We start from the raw sequence: 6,325 nt of genomic DNA on the forward strand, positions 1-6,325 counted from the left end.
CCTGAAAAGCTGTAAATGTCATGGGAGGGACCTGCCTACTTCTGAGACAACTCCCTCCCTCTGCCATCTCACCATAGTTGGGATCAGTGGAGGCACTAGCATTGTGAGAGGAGCTGCTGGCACGGCATTCACCATGAGATCCTCTCAATTTCAGAATTCACTCCACTTCTTGATCCAAAATAGCATGAATTTGTTGCTGTTCAGAACGTGCTGCAAGACCCATCTGTTTTCCTGGGCTTTTGGGGCGCACAGCAGTATAGAGGGAATTGGGGAGGGTCTCAAGAGGAATGGGGTTTACTGGGGTACAGCTCATTGGGGTGCTCCGTTACATTGCATAATTTTATATGTGCTTTTAAGTGATGGCAGAGGACTCATAACTTAAAGTAGACACCTTTTTGTTTCAGAAATCAAAATAAATAAATAAATGCTCTTTTCCATGCATAGAGGGTATCTGGTAGTTCAGACATATAGGCCCTGAGCCTGCAGTCGGTTCTCAGGAAAAAATCCCATTGAGAACTGACTGCAACAACTGCCACTGTGGGTATGGCCATGGGGGTTTAAATGAAATTTAATTTCATAAAATAAAAACTTTAAAATATTAATTTAAATATAATTAAAATAAATACATTGATTTGAAGAACTTAATTCAGGGTCAAATATCAAGCTTTGAGAAGCCAGGGCCATGCAGGAAAGCAGCACATTGTACACCTACTCGTGACTGCATATTCAAATCAGTTATTTGTGTGTGCCGTTTTCATTCGACATCGCAGTGGCTATTTGCACACGCACCACCAGCTTGCATGTGCAGTCACAATAACTGCTGGTAGTTTAGGAATACAATTGCTCATCCATTTTTGCCTGCGACCTTGGGCTTTTCTAGGTTTTGAAATTCAGTCCCTGAGAGGTGTCTGTCTGTGTTTAAGTGATATTTTCAGAACAAAATATATTATTTCTGCTGGGCCATGTGGATCTCTGAGACAGAAATGAATAGTGTTAGAGTGCAGAGGGCTGGCCAAGCCCCTCCTCTGGACAGCTGGATGAACCTTACAAGAGAATGTCTTCCAGTGGAACAGATCATACATTTTTAAAACAAAAACCAGAGGACTTCTATGTGAAATAAATAGTCTGCAACAACAGGGGAAGAATATTAGGCTATCTTGGCAGCTCATGCTTTAGAATGCAGATTTCTGTTTTGAGGAGAATGCAGATGGATGGAATGATTGCATGTAAGCATATTCATGCTATTTAGTCAGAAAGGCATGACACAGCTGACTGTTCATAACTATCACTTCCATTGTATTGCTCTCATGGTGGTTGAATAAATAAAAACGATCATTTGAAATGCATTTGCAATCTTGTAACTCAAAAGGAGCCAAATCTTTTATTTTTTAGCTTTCTCACAAAACAAATTTTTCCCAGATGGAAAACTTGCACGAGAAGTCAAAGTCTTATAGCTCATTTTTAAAGACATTGTATGGACCTCCAGGACAGCTGATAAACCTTGGCTGTAGCATCAAAAACACAATTCTAAAATACGGTTCTAGGGCTCAGTCCTGAAATGTGTTGAGCCCTCTGCTCTTGACTCCACTAGCCACTTAAAAATATGCACCTTTAGGTACACAAGTAGTTGGCCCAGCTTTGGAGGTCTTACAGTCAATTTGGTGGCATTTCTCTGTTTAGTATTGTTGGTTGATGATAGCCATTAACACATTCCAGCATAACACTGCCCCTCATCCCAGCCCCACTCTTCCTCCCCACACAGCTTAAAAATGTTGACATCATGAGAAAGAAAACTGGGAGATGGGAGAATAGGGATTCACACACAGAGCCCCTGGCGGAAGGGGAGAGAACAGTGCATGATCATGTGTGGGGAAAGGGGGGGAAAGAGGGGACCCTAGTCTAGAATGGAACAGGGAAATGTGGAAGGTGATCTTGGGGTTGCATACAGCCCCTGGAATGAGGTGGTGAGAATAGATGACCGTGGGATGGGACAAAAGGGGAAAGAGGGAATACGCAAAGCTGCTGGCATGGGGGAGAAGGGGATAATAGGGGGGGCACATGGAGTATTTGACACAGGGGAAAAGGGGATAATGGGGTGAGGGACACAAAGTCCCTGGCTTGGGGGGGGGGGAGTTGGAGGGAGTCCCTGAAATAGAGAGACATGGAAGAGTGGCATACATGATGCTGGGGGGTGGGGGCACTGAAGAATGCAAGGAGTCCCTGGTATCTGCAACATGTTTGGCCTACAGAAACAATGACATGTGCAGTGACTCTCCAGTCCCGCTGAAGTCAATGGGACTACTCAATGCTTACAGTTAAGCACATACTTAAATGCTTTGCTGGACTGGGTCCAGAGTGCTCAGCACCTTGTAGTATCAAACACTCAGGGTCCAATACACGCATACGCATAGTCTGCTAAGGGCAGTTTTGCCCAACAGAATGAACGCAGGTGATGGCATCACTTAGCAAAGTTCCCAAGTCTGTCTCAGTTCTATGAATCCATGAGTTTCTGGGGTGACCCTGTGCGTGGCACCAGGTAGGGTCAGGGCATGAACTCCTTTGCAAGTTGATGGAAAGTTTGAGAGCGTGGCATGCTGTGTCGTTCTGTCCATTCTGATGATGTTGGCAAAGAGCATTAACAGCATTAACGGTGCTTTTGGATATGATGCGTGACTGAAGGGAAGCCAGATCTTTGTGAGACTGTGACATTTTGCACAAAATCAAATCACTTTATCCTCAGGATTTGGTCCTGACAGTGTACGTGGAATACCTCTAGCTGCTCCTGGTCTGCCGGTGGGAGGGTCCAGGTTTCTGACCCATATAGCAATACAGGTAGTACACAGGTTTGCTAGATCCTGAACTTAGTCTCAGCACAACAACATTTTTGCATCCATAAGTGAGATGTGGACTTCACGCAGGAGGCAGCAAAACCTATTTGCTGAAGAACATCCATTTTGGTACAATCATTTGAACTCTGTCTGCAGCCTAGGTAGATAAACTTGTAAAAGCTCTCCACGGTACTCGATTCCACCTGTGCGGGGTTCTGGTGACCCAGCTCCGCAGTTCTGGACCTTGGACTTCTGCCATGAGATAGTCAGCCCATAGTGCTGGCCGCATCTTGGATACCGTGGAGGGCAGGGCTGGAATTCTCTGACTTCTCTACAAGCAAGTTGGTGTCATTGCTCTGGATGACAATGGCTGTTAAGGAGTGGCTGCATCCTACCAAGCAGAATGTGAATGTAGACCTTCCAGGGACTGATAACAATAAGATTGGTCAATAGTTGCCACAGTCAGTGCGAGGTCCTTGCCCTTGTTCAGGGACAACGTGATACCATCTTGCTGGATCATATTAAAGAAGTTCTGTATTAAAATCACAAATGAGTTTGATTCCCCAGAGTTTAAATTCCAGGGTATTACTAATTAAGAGGTCTCTTGGTTTTTGGTGCTGTTTCTCTCCCTCTATGTGTGAAACTTGCAAGCTGCTAATTGTGTTAGTACATTCTAAGACAGAGTCTGTTCTCAAAGCAATTCACAGAGAGAGAGACTCAAAGCAATACTCTAACAACAGAAACAGCACCCAGAGACTCCCCGCCCTTTTGTTGTATTAACAATTGTGATTAAAATAGAGATAGAGGATGTATGTGGATGGATGCTTGGTGTGGATAATAACTGAATGATCAGGGAGGTGCCAGCCTAAGAATCCAGTGTCCATCGGCTGAAGAAGGTGTCAAGTGGAAATAACCAGAGGACCCCACCCGGAGGGCAGACTGGAATCCACCCAACAGCCTCAAGAATGGGAGAACCAAAGAACAAGATAACATATTGGAGCCGTCAGGAATGTGCTATCTGCTGATTGATTCAGCAACAGCATGATGAAGCAATTCCCATAGATTGGCATAGGAAGAAATTCCTATAAAAATAGACTCTAAAAAGTGAGAACTTTGGGGTCTGATTCTGCAAACCAACTTCCAGGAGCATCAGATGAGCATCTGACAAGGCCCTGCTCCCTCCTCATGTCCAGGCCACCTGGCCAGTGGCTTGGCATGAGCAACTCTAAGGCTGGTAACTATGATAACAACCTTGCAGAACCTGTGTGTGTGTGTGTTTGTATGAATGAATGTGTGACTAAATATGAGATTGAATGGCATGTTATAGCTATAACTAACTGCTTACTATGATTCTTTCTGTATTCACAATAAATGTGGTATTTTGCCTTTTTCCCTTTAATAAGATCCTGCTGGTTTTTATTTTATTGGTACAACAATCTTTCCATTCTGCTGGTACTTTGCCACACTTTTAAGAACAGCTGATGCTGGCCGATGCTCACTGGTTTCAAAGCACCCTTGAGCAGCTCAGTTGGAATGCGGTCAGGTCCAGCAGCTTGTCCATTCCATAACTTTTGGATGACCTTTTGTACTTCCTCGAATGGTGGAGGATCAATGGTCATCCCCAGTGCTACGGTCTGTGTGAAGTCAATGAGATTTGGTTGCACATGGACTGCTGGGTAGGCCTGTCGTAGGGTGTTCCTGCCCTGTAGGGTAGGTAGTTAGTGTGGCTCAGTATGTACTCCCTGCCTCACTTTTCCTTCTCAAGAAGCCAGTAACTCTACTTCAGGTACTCTTGATGCTTGACTTAGTAATACCCTCCTTGGGGCTTGTTTATGACAAAACCTCATCCATGATAAAAAGTCCCAAACAAACATTGCTTCAGGCTTTCAAGGTTCCTCTGAAGCCTGCCCGCTAAGCTCAGTTTCTGGTCCCCTAAGGGTTAGGTCTCTGTCTTTGTCTGTCCTGATGGTAGGAGCCCTAGCCCTCCTCCTGGAGCTGGGTAGTTCAAGCAGTCATTATCCCTCTCCTTACCTCTATTAGTTTCTACCAGTTTCTACTCCCGGGACTACTTCCTCTCTCCCAATATGATCCAGGTCCTTGAATGTATAATCGAACTTTTCAACTCTGACAGAGCTATGCCAGGTGGTGGGATGGACTGACCAGTAGGCAGTACTGCCCATTAGGGGCAGGCTACCCCGTCACAAGGCCCTAAAGGGATTCATTTTCCTCTCTGTGTGTTTCCCAGAGAGAGGGCACACATAATAAGAGAGGAGTTACGCTGGTCTAGTGAATTAGGCACCAGATTGGGAATCAGGAGATCTTGGTTCTGTTCTTGGCTCAGCCATTGTCTTACAATGTGACACTGGGAAAGTGACTCAACCTCCTTGTGCCTCTGTTTACCAATCTATGAAATGGGGATAATAATGCTTACCTACCATTGTGAGGTTCTATGGGTCTATATAAGTTATACTATCAGGCAATGAAGAAGCGAATACAGGTGTTATGGGAAGCAGATGCTAGATTTGTCCATTTCAATGTGTGCCTCCCATAGAGCTGAAACAACGTAGGATAATCCAGAGAATAACCCATGTCACATTTCATCTGATTTACACAGGCAAAAAATAAAAAATAGTCCCATTTCAATTGGATCCAAAGTGAATTCAGCTCACCAGTGTGGATTGATTGGCAGAGAGTTTCACATTCACCATCTGGTACCTTGCTCCCCATTAGGAACACTGTCTTCATAAATAATATGTACTATATATTTCCTGCGGGTAAAAGCATGTGGAGTCATGCTGTGAAGAGAAGAAAAATGCCCAACTCTTATAATTTAGAGTCATTAAGAGCAAAATTCAACTCCAGCACAAAGTCTGTGTGTCACTTAATACCCTATTTTGAAGGCTTCAGTAAGACTTAAATCTTAGACTGGCCCTTTGTACAGGGGTGAATTAAGTTCACTCTGAATGCACAGCCAGAAGTACAAACTAGAAATACAAAGAATCCTCATAATGTGTATATACCTTTAAAGCTGATGGATGGCAATCACGTGGCCAGCCTTGGAGAGCCTTAGAGGAGTGCACTCGGGGTTATCCCCTCCCTATACCTCGCCTTTCACAAACAGGTCAGGACTAGTGTGTGACTTGGCACACCTGACTAGACTGATTGGGCTTGATTCTGATCTCTCTTGCTGTGGCCAGATTTTCAAAAGAGCTCAGCACCCAGCAGCTGTCATTCAGAACAATAGAGAATTCCCCATTAATGAACTGGGAGCTATCTGTATTATTGTGATGAATGTAAGGGAGACCAGGGATTTCCCTACACCCCCCCTGAATTTCCCCAACACCCCTCCCCCCCCAGTTTTGTGAACTAGTTACATGCAGTGTTGCCAATTTAGTCATTGTTTGGAAATTTGAATTGAAACCGAAACATTAGTGCACACTTTAAAAGCATATTAAGTGTATGATAAAATAAGTGTATCTGAAAAAGTATAATAGATT

The sequence above is a fragment of the Lepidochelys kempii genome, chromosome 7 (assembly GCF_965140265.1).
Source record: "Lepidochelys kempii isolate rLepKem1 chromosome 7, rLepKem1.hap2, whole genome shotgun sequence".
In the NCBI taxonomy this organism is placed as follows: Eukaryota; Metazoa; Chordata; order Testudines; family Cheloniidae; genus Lepidochelys; species Lepidochelys kempii.